Source organism: Rhamphochromis sp. 'chilingali' (assembly GCF_963969265.1).
Source record: "Rhamphochromis sp. 'chilingali' genome assembly, chromosome: 14".
In the NCBI taxonomy this organism is placed as follows: Eukaryota; Metazoa; Chordata; class Actinopteri; order Cichliformes; family Cichlidae; genus Rhamphochromis; species Rhamphochromis sp. 'chilingali'.
Window position 1 is genome coordinate 26,955,324 of NC_137941.1, and position 15,359 is coordinate 26,970,682.

The following is a 15,359-nucleotide window of genomic DNA, read 5'->3' on the forward strand; positions in this document are numbered from 1 at the left end:
AAATATTGATGTGTCATATTTGTCCAAGGCGTATTTCATTGTTATGGAAAAAGAGAATATCAAAATCATGATGACCAATTGGAGTGGTGATTTCTATGACTTTGTGTATATAATTTGGAATTTTGTACAAATGTAGGCCAATAAGGAATATATGATATCATTTCATTCTTTTCAAAGGTTTATTTGCATGACGCACAAACAGACACAATTGAAAGGTACAAATGTGCATGACACGAATTCAAACGTGGTGCAGATGTGTCACAGGTTGATCTGGCTGTAGGCTGTGGCACTTGGCCAGAGGTGGCGCTGGTTGACTCGACTCCATGTTAGTGCACAAAGTAAACAGCACGCTGTAGTTGTGAAGCAAAAACGCTGAATTCGGAGAAATAAACCGTGCGAGGGGAACGATGACGACGACAAGAGTCTCCCGATCGTTTACTCTTTGTGTCCTGTGAACAACAACGGCGTGGTGTTACTTGTTTGCTGTTTTCGCGATCGCGTCGCGCATGAGGATATCACCAGGTAAACTCACATTTTTAAGCATTTTGTTGTTCAACAGCATCAAGACTGACGGAGTGTGTTTGAGACAACCTCACAAATGTCACAGATGACACATTTGGCGTTTTTTTGCTGGTTTGTCGGTAGCAGCTCCTGAAACGCAAGACTGCCACACATCTGTTCGACCAACGCCAGTTGATCTAAACGCCAGTTGATCTGGAACACCGGTGTTCAGCATGAGATCCCTGCGGTGATCAAGATGAACTACCGCGGCTGCAGAGCCGGGAAAACACGAAGACTGAGGAGGAAAAGATTCCATCCTGCTCTCCCGTCTGTAGTGACTGGTAATGTCAGATCGCTGGTTAATAAGATGGAGGAGGTTGCGACGCTAACAGGGACAGAGGAAGTTTTCCGAGAATGCAGTGTTATGTGTTTCATGGAGACATGGCTGCACAAAAACATCCCGGACCAGGGGCCCGTTCTTCGTACCTCGCTAAGTAGGTTAGCCGGATTAGATTGTTGACGATTTCGCGTGATCCTGGATCAGTCGGTTCCCCGAAGCTCATCCGGGACTTGCTGTCATAGCAACAGAGCCGTAAGCGTAAACCTGCTCGGGAGCAGGTTTACTTTATGTAAACAGGATTAGATCGCGGCCACGCAGGTATGTCCGCGTCATCATACGAAAGCAACAGCGATATTCCACCACTGTTTCACCATAAATAAATAACATCAATGTAACTAAAGACAATGCAGCACCTGATCCATTTATTGATGTCACACAGATACATACAGGTCATTTCCTAAAAAAGGGAAATGTACTATTAACATTCTATTACATGTATGTGATTATTACAGATTTAATTCATATTTCAGAGTAGCAATTGTAAATTACTTCGTGTAATCAAGATGAGAGACCACGGCTATAAAAGCGAAGGTGGATTTGGGAAGCCTGTCGCAGCCATGTCCTGTCCGTATACGCGAGCCACCCATTGCGGAAGGTGCAAGATTGATAAGGAGAGTCCTCAGAATTCAGCGTATATTGCGGGATAGACAGGATCCTTTAGCTCAGCGCGACAGTGTGCTCATTGAGAGATATCGATATTCCCGTGAGGGTATTATTCACTTAACCAACTTGTTGACGAGGGGGTGCAGGACCACCACCTGTCTTTTTTTCCTCTGCCCTTTTCTTGGTTGCTGTTATAAACAAACAGATTATTCCAGGGTCTCTTTCCAAGAGACGAAAAGCAATATAAGTGATAAATATTACCATTCTGTAGGATATTCTTATATTTCACTTTTACCTGTTCCCATGTTCTAGTGGGTCCTGTCGTGGCTCTAATGTGAAAGAGGATAAAATATAACATATTATAATATAATGTAATATAATATTGGATAATATAGTGTAATATAATAAATCTACCCTACCGCCTACTGGTGTTGGCCAGAGGGGCCGATGGCGCGATATGGCAGCCTGGCTTCTGTCAGTCTGCCCCAGGGCAGCTGTGGCTACAACTGTAGCTGCCTCCACCAGTGTGTGAATGTGAGAGTGACTGAATAGTGGCATTGTAAAATGCTTTGGGTGCCTTGAAAAGCGCTATATCAATCCACTCCATTATTATTGTTATTATTAAATTACTTACGAGTTTAATTTGTCAGCAACTTCCTGCCAGCCCTCGCTCCTTGCTTTTGCAGCCTTTGCAGTGTTCCCTTGCGTTCTGATTAAACTCTGAAACTCCTGAAATCCCTCACTCAAGAGTTCTTGCTCTGCTGCCGAAAAATACCGAGCCGAGCGCGCTCCGTCGACATTTTCGCCGACCAATCAGAGGGTTGCCGATCAATGTTTCTACTATCGATGCGTGGCCCCTTTTACGACACCCAGTGATGTCACATTACTGCGTCCAGCTGTACTAATCGTCAACAGCAGGTGTGTTCGGGGAACCGGATTAGCGAGCTCACGGTTAGCGCAATGATTTGATCTTGGATGTGTCATTTGATCTTGGATGTAGTAAGCGACGTACGAAGAACGGGCCCCAGGTGGTGGATATAAACGGATTTACGTGTGTGAGAGTGGACAGGGACCCAGGCAGCAGCGAGAAGAAGAGGGGAGGAGGACTCGCTCTCTATGTTAACAACCGCTGGTGTTCCCCGAGTCACGTTAAGGTGAGGCTGTGTGTAACAAACACATCGAACTGTTAGCAGTCGGTCTTCGACCATATTATTTACCGCATGAGTTTTCCCTCGCCATTATCGTCATTGTTTACATCGCCCCTGATGCCAACGCGGCGCAGGCGTATGACGTATGACCTCCAGCCCCTTTACAGACCTGCCGTTCAGAGGCAACCTGCAGCCACAAAAACTGTTACAACATGGACAAGGGAGTCGGAAGAGACTCTGCAGGGATGCTTTGAGTCAACTGACTGGGATGTTCTTTGTGATTCCAATCAGGACAATATTGACAATCTGACAGGCTGTGTAACAGATTATATCAACTTCTGTGTGGACACTGTGGTCCCCAAAAAAACCATTCTGTGCTTCCCCAACAATAAACCCTGGGTTACCAAAGACATCAAAGCAACCTTAAACAAGAAAAAAAAGAGCTTTCAGAAATGGTGACAGAGATCAGCTGAAACTGGTGCAGAAGGAGCTGAAAGCCAAGATTGCAGAGGGTAAAGAGTCCTACAGACGGGGGCTGGAAAACAAACTGCAGGAAAACAACACCAGGGAGGTGTGGAATGGAATGCGGGCTATCACTGGCCTGAGACAAAAGAGAGGTGTTGGGATGGATGGGGACCTCGAAAGTGCTAACAACCTTAATCTGCACTTCAATAGGTTTGACTGCCCTGCGTCTCCTGTCTCCACACCCAGCTATTCCCATCTTCTCCTTTTGCCTCCCCCCTCTCCTGCCCCCTCAGACTGTCTCACCCTGTCCCTCTCAGCAGATGACATCAAAAAAGAATTGGGCAGACTCCACTCCAGCAAAGTTGCTGGCCCTGATGGTGTCAGTCCCAGGGCCCTCAGGTGCTGTGCTTCCCAGCTGTCTGGAGTTCTAAAACGGATATTCAACATGAGTCTGGAAATGCAGAGAGTCCCATCACTCTGGTTCCTGTCCTTAAAAAGATCAACCCGTCGACCCTCGGTGACTACAGGCCAGTGGCGCTGACCTCACATGTCATGAAGACGCTGGAGAGACTCATCCTGAGACATCTGCGTCTGCTCGTGGAGCCTTGACTGGACCCCCTGCAGTTTGCTTATCAACCTTGTATCGGCGTGGAGGATGCCATCATCTACCTGCTGGACCAGGCTTATTCTCACCTGGACATTGTTGGGAGCACTGTGAGGGTCATGTTCTTTGACTTCTCCAGTGCTTTTAACACAATCAGACCATCACTGCTGGGGAATAAGCTCACGGAAATGCAGGTGGATGCCCCACTGGTTGGTTGGATTACGGACTATTTAACAAGTCGACCACAGCATGTCCGACTGAAGAGCTGCCGCTCAGATAACATCCTGAGCAGCATGGGGGCGCCGCAGGGGACGGTCCTATCACCCTTCCTCTTCACTCTCTACACATCTGACTTCAGGTACAAGTCTCAGTCATGTCATCTGCAGAAATTCTCGGATGACTCTGCCATTGTGGGCTGTATCAGGGATGGACAGGAGGAGGAGTACAGGAGTGTGGTGGACAGCTTTGTCGAGTGGTGTGAGCTAAACCACCTACAACTTAACATCACAAAGACAAAGGAACTGATTATGGACTTTAGGAAGCAGGCTCCTCCTCCTAACCCTGTCACCATCAGAGGGGCTGATGTGGAGATAGTTGAGGACTACCGGTACCTGGGGGTACACTTGGACTGTAAACTGGACTGGACCAAGAACACCAATGCTATCTTCAAAAAAGGGCAGAGTCGGCTTTTCCTACTGAGGCGACTCAGGTCCTTCAATGTTGGTAGGAAAATGCTGACCATGTTCTATCACTCGGTGTTGGAGAGCGTCGTGTTCTTTGCAGCTGTGTGCTGGGGAAGTGGGGTGAAGACAGCTGATGCCAACAGGCTGAACAAACTGATTAGAAAGGCTGGTTCTGTCCTGGGTGTCAGACTTGAGAACCTGGAGGAGGTGTCCGAAAGGAGGACGCTAAAAAAGCTTGTTTCTATCATGGACAACCCCTTCCACCCCACGCACCCCCCATGATGGACCATCGGAGCAAACGCAGCAAAAGACTCATTGCCCCAAAATGCAGAACTGACCGCCACAGTAAATCCTTTGTGCCGGTGGCAATAAGACTGTATAACTCTTCCTCACTCTGTAGCTGATTTTCCTGAGACGTTTACCAATGTTATTCTGTTCCCTTCCAGACCATGCAATATTACCCAACAGTACCTTATTGAATATTTGTTTCATCCCCCCATCATACGCTGCTACTCCCTTTATTCTATTGCACAATACTATGTCACTTTCTAGAATCGCCTGCACTGATAGTTAAGTTATTTATATATAGTTATATCTATTAATTTGTTAGAGTTATCCGATACTATGTCTTGCACTATCCTACTGTATATTACTGTACACTACTATTCTTATTGTATATATTGTATATCTTATATCTTGTTCATCTGTTCCTATGTCTCTCCTGCTGCTTTGAGCATGTACATGACAAAAGAATTTTCCTCGGGATAAATAAAGTTATTCTTATTCTTATTCTCCTTACAGAGGAGGAAGCAAGGGGCAGCGAGCTGTCCCCACAATCATCACACTTGCATAAGATGCCCCTCCAACCCACAACCAAGACACTTCATATTCTCAGATGCAACATGAATATTGTAACCATTAGCTAGCCAAACAACAAAGAACCATTTACTGTCATTAGGGTTCCACACTTGCTAAATCAACTTTACCCTCTAGTTGTACTTTCCTGTTTAGAGGCAAAGTCACCCTCTACGACATAGGCAACAGAAAAAAAAGAGATATATTTTTTATTTTACCTTCTTTTCTTCAGATTCAAGATGAGTATAATTCAAATTTTTTATTTAAAAAAGTTATACTAAAGCTTGTATTCCTATGTATATTATTTTATGATTATGTCAATATAGCACAAGATTCAATTAGCTTAGCACAAAAATACAAACATCTTGCAGAGAACTCTTTTTTTATTTTTTTTCCTCTGAGTAGTTTTCAGAGCCTGTACTAATTACTTTTACTTGAGTAAAGAAGTTAAATCAGTACTTCCAGTACGTGGAGGTTTTTTTTTGCCTGTCCTGCCCTGACCAGCACTGTAGCAATCAGAATTATTGTCTGAAGGCCAAGAAAAATGGCCAAAAGATTTACTTTCCCTAGCGGAGCTTTTGCTGTACTGGTACACTTAATTTTCATAGTTTATTCGCTCTTTGTTGTTATTATTTTTATTTTATTTTAGAACTTATAACTTCATTTATTGTCATTGTACAGTTTTCACTGATTCTAATTGTAAGTTGATTGTGATTCTGATTGTAAGTTATTGCAATCAGAAAGGACAGGACTCGGGAACAGGAAAGAGAAAATAAGAAGGAAAGAGAAGTTGGGAAGAAATACATGGAGAAGGAAAGAAAAATAGAGGATAAGAGGAATAGACAGAAAAGTCACTGAAAATCTGCTTCCCCACCTGCTGAGAAAAGTAACAAGCAAAAAGAAATGAGCATATTATAGAAAATACAGCTCCTCCTGGCTGTAGCTCAGGAGGTAGAGCAGGTCACCTACTGATCGGAAGCTTGGTGGTTTGATCCCTGGCTCCTCCAGTCTGCATGCCAAGTATCCTTTGGCAAGATACTAACCCCAAGTTGCTCTCCAATGCATCCAGTGTGCATGAATGTGTGTGAATGTTGTTAGAAAAGCATTCAGTTTAGAGTCAGTGCTTGGGAGAACGGGTGTGATTGGGTGAATGTGGTATGTTGTACAGTGCTTTGAGTACTCCGGGAGAGTAGAAAAGCGCTATATAAAAATTAGTCCATTTACCATTACACAGGTAACAGTAAATAATAAATACTGAATCTTACTGAGCAGCACACAAGACCAACAACACATGATATGTTTAGAGGCAGCAGCCAACCAAGATAGTGTGTGTCTGTGTGTACCTGTTTGTACACCTGTGTGTGAGAGCGCTAGTATTCATAAGGTTTCTCCATGTAAGTGTCTAATAGTAGATGTGGGGAGCTATAGCCCTGCCCCCCAGGACATGAAGAAAGCATGGAGGAAATCCAGGCCCCAGACATGTAGAGGCCCCCCAGCTCCGGACACTGAGAACCACCAATGCACCGACGGCTGAGGGCAACAGCCACTGGCAGGCAGTGTGGTGAGGGGAGATGGGCCACACCTAGGGGGGCCTGAGATGTTCCCAGAGAGGTGGAGTCTATGACCTGTCCTGACACATAGACATAGACAAACAGGCACACACAGACACAAGCATGCATTCCCACCATCATGCACTCCCCCAAAGTGGAGACAAACAGAAAAAAAAAAGGGGGGGGGGGGGGGGGGGCATGGTGCTTTCTGCCATAAAGCAGCAGTTGTCAGCAGGGCCCCTCCCGAGAACCCTCAATGTGTACATGTATTTAAAATTGAGAGGTGAGCACTGGTGCCAGAGGTGAGGTTGAATACACAGACCGTATAGCGTGCCCACCACCAAGGCCCTATATGTATGTGTTATGAGTGTATGAGTGTTTGAATGTCTAGGTTGTGGAGTATTTTTAACAATAGTATTTGTACTTCTACAGCGCGTTTTGGGTTTGTTTTTTTTCCACACTTAATAGCACACAGCAACTTCTCTCATACAGAAAACACTGGACTGGGTGGATGGACTTCTCTAAAAGCGCAAGAACTGTAAGCTATCGAGTCAAATATGCTTCTTTTATGGAGTTACCATTTCAGTGATATTACACTGATATGAGATAATGAAGGTAACTGCTTTGTTTGCGTTTTTATTCAGAAATGTGAGATTGTGGTGATGGGATTTCCGGCTCTTTTTAGAGAACCGGCTCTTTCGGCTCAGCTCACTATCTTTCGGCTCCCAATAATTTAATTAATTTATTATTAACAACAATATAAAATTATGCACAAAAGGAATTACTAATGTAAAAAAAGTGGTTTTATTTATGTTTATATATAAATATATACGGTGGCCCCTCGAGACAAAGCACGTACAAACTCCAAAAAGCACATACAAATTCCAAAACACTTTTCTAGCGTTAACTGAACTTCCAAAACAGAGCTACCTAGATCACTTAGCCACTAGGTAACAAAAGCTCAACACTGCGCCCAGCATCCTGGAGCACTTCTGTTGTGTTTTGTATGTGTTTTGGAGTTTTTACGTGTTTTGGAATTTTTACGTGTTTTGAAGTTTGTGTGTGCTTTGTCTCTCGGGGCCACCGTAAATATACTTTTATTTATTCACTCTACATAAAATGTAATAAATAAATCATATAATACAAAAACCAACTATTTACATTTCAACTTTTAACTATTTAAATTTTCAGCTTTTTCATTTTAAACAAATTTAAAGTGAAACAACACAAAACACTGCAAACCACAACACAATTAAATATAAATTAAAATATGAAAACAAAAAGAACATGCACATTCTCTGTCATATGGGCCCTGCATGAATAAACTTTCTGAATCCTTTATCATCTGCAACTGAAAATAGTTGTGGATGATTACTATACCTTTCTAATGTGACGTTGTTGTCCCTGGCTCTGTTTCTCTCTCTCTCTCCCTCCTGCTCTATTCCTGGACATAAAGTGAGTAAAAAACGTCCTAAATGCAGTTAGAATTTATTTAGAACTACAAATTAAATTTCTTTTAGCAATTATTGTTTTTTAATGTCACAATTCCAACCCTGCTCCTTTATCAGGGCCTGGACCGGAAAAAGTGACCCGAAATTGGCACTCTGGTGGAGTTACTTTGTGTGTGAGAGTGTGTGTTTATAAGTACGGTAGTTTTAAACCTTGTGATCCACAAAACAGCATAACAGTAAAAGAAGAACTGACTGCGTTACAGTCAGTACGGGAGCAGCGGCTTCGCTCATGCGCGATTCATTTGCCTTTTGGACGCACAGGTGTGAATGTCTCCTGCCCTGATAGCAGCTGGGGGAGGACTATCCTCCGCCTGGAAGCGCTTTGGTACGGGTGAGGCGCCCACCGCAGTGTGTTAGTAGTGTGTCACACAAACAGCAAATATTGTCAAAAAAAGTAAGAAATCTTTGGGGGTGCTTTGATTCATTTTAGGGGTGCTGAAGCACCCCGAAAGATGGGCTAAAATCGCCCCGGTTGATCTATGAAAGTTTTTTTTTTTGTTTTGTTTTTTAATTTAGACAATTGAACAACAAACATACATGGTAATGTAGAATATAGAAAGGGTATGAAAAATTCCACAGCTTGCAGTATCTTGAACAAGTTATGTATACAAATACAAGTACGTAAACAAAAAGGTATACTTTAGGAGAAAACAGACAAACAAAATAACTGAAAGAAAGAAAAAAAGATTAATAATATATTTTTTCCCTGGAATTATTTTATCGGTATGTGAGAGGCCAAATAGAATATGTTGAAACTTCAGTTTACATGAGGGATCACTTTTGGTGTTTATAAAATCATTTAGATCAATCCAAAATACATGTGTATAAGTGCATTCCCAAAATAAATAACATATTGTTTCAATATTTTTTTTAAATTTAACCAGATATGTCTTTACCGGATAACATCTATGGATCAACTTAAGAGTAACTTCTCTTATCTTATTAGTAATAATAAATTTCCTTGATAGAATCCAAGTGGGATTTTTTTAAAAAGAGTTTGATCCATTTGATTTTAAAAGATGCATTTAAGGAAGTGAAATCTAAAGAATTTAGGCCACCAGAACACAACTTGTTTATCATTACTTTTTTTTTTAATATAATGTATTCTCTTTTTCCAAATGAAGTTAAATAATATTTTATCAATTTTTGTGCATAATTCTTTCGAAACATCAAGTGCCATAGCTGCATAAATAAGTCGGGAGAGGCCTTCAACTTTGGCTACCAAGGATCTTCCAGTAATGGATAAATCTCTTTGAAGCCGAAGATTAAATCTATGTTGTATTGCAGTTGAAAGAGGAAACAGCTGTGGAAACAGCAACTTTCCATTTTAGAGCATTTTGAATTCGCTCCAAGAGTAAGTCATATATGGGCAAATTGAAAAGGCTTTTATTTTGAAAAGCAAAATCAGACTGACTTGAAATTGACATAGTACCATGGTGTGGTTGGACACTTTTGATCTAACATGGATTCATCCTGTGGAAACAGCAATTTTCACATAATCTGGCATCTTGGTCTTTTTGAATGATAATACCAAGATATTTAACCTTATTTTTAACAGGAACACCTGATATAATAGTATCTGTGCAGAATTTAACAGGGAGAAGTTCACATTTTGGAATGTTGAGTTTAAGACCAGAGGCTATTGAGAAATTATTGACAATTTTGGCACAAACTGGTATTAATTCATAGAAGCTGGAACTTTCCATTTAATGCCATTCTGAAGTTGTGGAAAGAGAAGCTCCTATAAACAAAGTCAAAAGGCTTTTACTCTGAAATGCAAAACGAGATTGATTTGAGATTGAGATGTTACCACTGTAGAGGTTGTGTATGGTTTGCATGAACTCCAGTTACTTAGTGGAAACAGTAATTGTCCTGTTAACAGCATCCGCGTTTAATTATTAAAAGTACCAAATGAACAATTATAATTCCGATACTGACGTGATAAAACTGTGGGGTTGTATACTGTCAATGTAGAGTGAAATGATCTTGTGGAAACAGCAACTTTGCTTTTAATAGGATTCTGAAGTCAGTGAAAGAGTGGGTCATACATGGACAATTTCAATGGACCATTACTTTGTAAGGCAAATTGACTTGCTATCACTGTGATAGTGTGCACTGTCGATCTTGAGTGAAATTATCCCGTGGAAACAGCAATTTTCATTTTTAAAACATTCTGAAATAATTGAAAGAGTATATCACCTATGGACAAATTCGACGGGCCATTAATTTGAAAGGCAAAATCAGACCAACATGAAATTTACATGGTTTTACTGTCGGGTTGGATACTGTTGATCTAAAGTGGAATTATCCTGTGGAAACAGCATCTTTCAATTTAAGAGCATTTTGAAACCGTTAAAAGAGTAGGTCGTATATGGGCAATTTGAAAAGGCTTTTATTTTGGAAGGCAAAATCAGAATGACTTGAAATTGACATGGTAAAATCATGAGGTTGTATACTGTTGATCTAAAATGAAATTATTCTGTGGAAACAGAAAATTTCCTTTTTAGAGCATTCTGAAATCACTGAAACTTAGGTAAGCTATGGGCATTTTCAACAGGCCATTATTTTGGAAGGCAAAATCAGACTGATTTGATATTGATATGGTATCACTGTGGGGTTGGATACTATTGATCTAAAGTGGAATTATGCTGTGGAAACAGCAATTTTCCATTTTAGAGCATTTTGAATTCGCTCCAAGAGTAAGTCATATATGGGCAAATTGAAAAGGCTTTTATTTTGAAAAGCAAAATCAGACTGACTTGAAATTGACATAGTACCATGGTGTGGTTGGACACTTTTGATCTAACATGGATTCATCCTGTGGAAACAGCAATTTTCATTTTTAGAGCGTTTTGAAATCGTTAAAAGAGTAGGTTGTATATGGGCAATTTGAAAAAGCTTTTATTTTGGAAAGCAAAATCAGAATGACTTGAAATTGACATGTTAATATTGTGAGGTTGTATACTGTTGATCTAAAGTGAAATTATCCTGTGGAAACAGCAATTTTCATTTTTAGAGCATTCTGAAATCTTTAAAAGAGTAGGTCGTATCTTGGTAATTTGAAAAGTCTTTTATTTTGGAAGGCAAAATCGGACTGATTTGATATTGATATGGTATCACTGTGGGGTTTGATACTATTGATCTAAAGTGGACTTATGCTGTGGAAACAGCAATTTTCCATTTTAGAGCATTTTGAATTTGCTCCAAGAGTAAGTCATATATGGGCAAATTGAAAAGGCTTTTATTTAGAAAAGCAAAATCAGACTGACTTGAAATTGACATGGTAACATCGTGAGGTTGTGTACTGTTGATCTAAAATGGAATTATGCTGTGGAAACAGCAACGTTCCATTTTAGAGCATTTTGAATTCGCTCCAAGAGTAAGTCATATATGGGCAAATTGAAAAGGCTTTTATTTTGAAAAGCAAAATCAGACTGACTTGAAATTGACATAGTACCATGGTGTGGTTGGACACTTTTGATCTAACATGGATTCATCCTGTGGAAACAGCAATTTTCATTTTTAGAGCGTTTTGAAATCGTTAAAAGAGTACGTTGTATATGGGCAATTTGAAAAAGCTTTTATTTTGGAAAGCAAAATCAGAATGACTTGAAATTGACATGTTAATATTGTGAGGTTGTATACTGTTGATCTAAAGTGAAATTATCCTGTGGAAACAGCAATTTTCATTTTTAGAGCATTCTGAAATCTTTAAAAGAGTAGGTCGTATCTTGGTAATTTGAAAAGTCTTTTATTTTGGAAGGCAAAATCGGACTGATTTGATATTGATATGGTATCACTGTGGGGTTTGATACTATTGATCTAAAGTGGACTTATGCTGTGGAAACAGCAATTTTCCATTTTAGAGCATTTTGAATTCGCTCCAAGAGTAAGTCATATATGGGCAAATTGAAAAGGCTTTTATTTTGAAAAGCAAAATCAGACTGACTTGAAATTGACATAGTACCATGGTGTGGTTGGACACTTTTGATCTAACATGGATTCATCCTGTGGAAACAGCAATTTTCATTTTTAGAGCGTTTTGAAATCGTTAAAAGAGTACGTTGTATATGGGCAATTTGAAAAAGCTTTTATTTTGGAAAGCAAAATCAGAATGACTTGAAATTGACATGGTAATATTGTGAGGTTGTATACTGTTGATCTAAAGTGAAATTATCCTGTGGAAACAGCAATTTTCATTTTTAGAGCATTCTGAAATCTTTAAAAGAGTAGGTCGTATCTTGGTAATTTGAAAAGTCTTTTATTTTGGAAGGCAAAATCGGACTGATTTGATATTGATATGGTATCACTGTGGGGTTTGATACTATTGATCTAAAGTGGACTTATGCTGTGGAAACAGCAATTTTCCATTTTAGAGCATTTTGAATTCGCTCCAAGAGTAAGTCATATATGGGCAATTTGAAAAGGCTTTTTTTATTTTGAAAAGCAAAATCAGACTGACTTGATATTGATATGGTATCACTGTGGTGCTGTATACTGTTGATCTAAAGTGGAATTACCCTGTGGAAACTGAAATCTTCCTTTTTAGATCATTCTGAAATCACTGAAAGTTAGGTAAATTATGGGCATTTTCAACACGCCATTATTTTGGATGGCAAAATCAGACTGACTTGAAATTGATATGGTAACATTGTGAGGTTGTATACTGTTGATCTAAAGTGAAATTATCCTGTGAAAACAGCAATTTTCATTTTTAGAGCATTGTGAAATCTTTAAAAGAGTAGGTCGTATATGGGCAATTTGAAAAGTCCTTTATTTTGGAAGGCATAATCAGAATGACTTGATATTTATGTGGTATCACTGTGGGGTTGTATACTGTTGATCTAAAGTGGAATTAGCCTGTGGAAACAGCAAAATTCTATTTAAGAGCATTTTGAAATCGTTCCAAGAGTAAGTCAGATATGGGCAATTTTAAAAGTCTTTTATTTTGGAAGGCAAAATCAGAATGACTTGATATTGATATGGTATCACTGTGGGGCTGTATGCTGTTGATCTAAAATGAAATTATCCTGTGGAAACAGGATTTTTTCTATTTAGAGCATTTCAAAATCGTTACAAAAGTAAGTCATATATGGGCAATTTCAATGGGCCATTACTTTGGAAAGTAAAATCAGACTGACTTGATATTGACATGGTATCACTGTGGGGCTTTATACTGTAAATACAGAGTGAAATTATCCTGTGGAAAGTGTTGATATAAAGTTCAAATAGTATTTGGAAATACGACGTTTGCTTTTAACTCATTCACTGCCATTGACGGCTATAGACGTCAATGGCAGTGAATGAGTTAAGAGCATTATGAAGTCATTGAAAGAGTAGTTCAAAAATGAAGATTCACAGGGCTTTTACTTTGAAATCCAAAATAAGATGGCCTTGATAGTGACAGGGCACAATTAGGGTACAAGGCTGTGTCATATACATCTAACATTAGAGTTTGTAAAAAAAAAAAAAAAGCCTATTATGTTCTTAACATATCTGTTAATTCACTCGAAGTTGGCTTTTATTTTGAAATCCGGTTTCCACATCCATTCCCGTAATACTTTGAATACACAGGGAACGTAAAACAAACTGGAGGCTGCTTGACTGCAAGTCTCGAATTGGAGGCTGGCTTGACACAAGTCAGAAACTCGTACAGAACGACCATCTAATTTAAAGGCTCATGCTCAAACATACTCGCACTACAAGGGTACACACACCATGAAATACCTGATCGGGATTACTCCACAAGGTGCAATTTCATTCATTTCTAAGGGGTCGGGGGGCCGTGCATCAGATAAACACATCACAGAGCAATGTGGCATACTTAACAAGCTGTTACCAGGGGATGTAGTTTTGGCTGACAGAGGCTTTGACATCAGAGATGCGGTGGGAATGATGTGTACGGAGGTTAAGATCCCAGCATTTACAAGGGGCTTCTGTCAACTAGATGCCAAGGACATAGAAAATACACGAGCCATTGCACACCTAAGAATCCATGTCGATCGAGTAATTGGCAGTTTGCGCAACAAGTTCAAAATGCTATATACTACCATGACAATCCGTTCTCTTCTTCCATGTGAGGGTGAAGACGTTACCTTCCTTGATAAAATTGTGAGGGTGTGTTGCGTTTTGGTTAGGGTTTGGTTAACATGTGCCCCAGTGTGGTAGTGAAACCAGACACACGAGACTTGTACTTGTTAATTAATATTTGTGAAAACTCTCAGTATGTCTCTGAAGACATAGTACTAGGAAAACCTTTTTTTTATGTGTAATTGTATGAACACACTGACATTACGTTATGTAACCATTTCTGTACCTGTATACTATAATCGACAGTTTATCATCACTTTGAACTCTTTGTTTCATGACGTTATAATAAAAGCCAGATAACGACAAATAACTGCATTTGACTCTTTATTTTACACTTTGACAATTGTTACATGGTAAGTGCTGCAGGTTTGAAATCAATTTATACATATTTCAATGCACTTATGACAAAAAACTAGACACCAGAAGGAAAAACGTTGTGACCACTCGGGACTGCATTTTGCTTAGAGAAATGTTTTCCTACTAGTTCAGGAAGGCACACCTTCTGAAAGAACTCCTGAGCTTTCTTTAAATGTGATTCCCAGGAGTGCACATCAGGGAAGATGCGTACAACTGCCATGTCTTTTTGTGTCCATACCATGAGGTCACAGTGCTTTGCGTTGGCCACAAAGAACTGTGTTTGCACTTGTGAGTAAAAGTGATGTGTTTTCTTCAAGTTAAGTCCAATTGCTGTCAACTCGAGGCAGAAGTCTTTGTCATGTGCATCCAATCCTTGCTGAATGCTGTATTTAAATGCTGTATTTAAATGGACATTTAATTTCCAGGTACCCCTTCCCACAACATTCACACGTGACATTGTGACACGCTGACATTTTCTGGGTGTAGGCGTGTCGAGCGTCCTGTTCATGCTCCAGTCCCCAAGTTGTTTGCACATTATAGACAGAGTTAACAGGGTAGCAAACACGATTAACCACAGTAATGGCGGATTTTT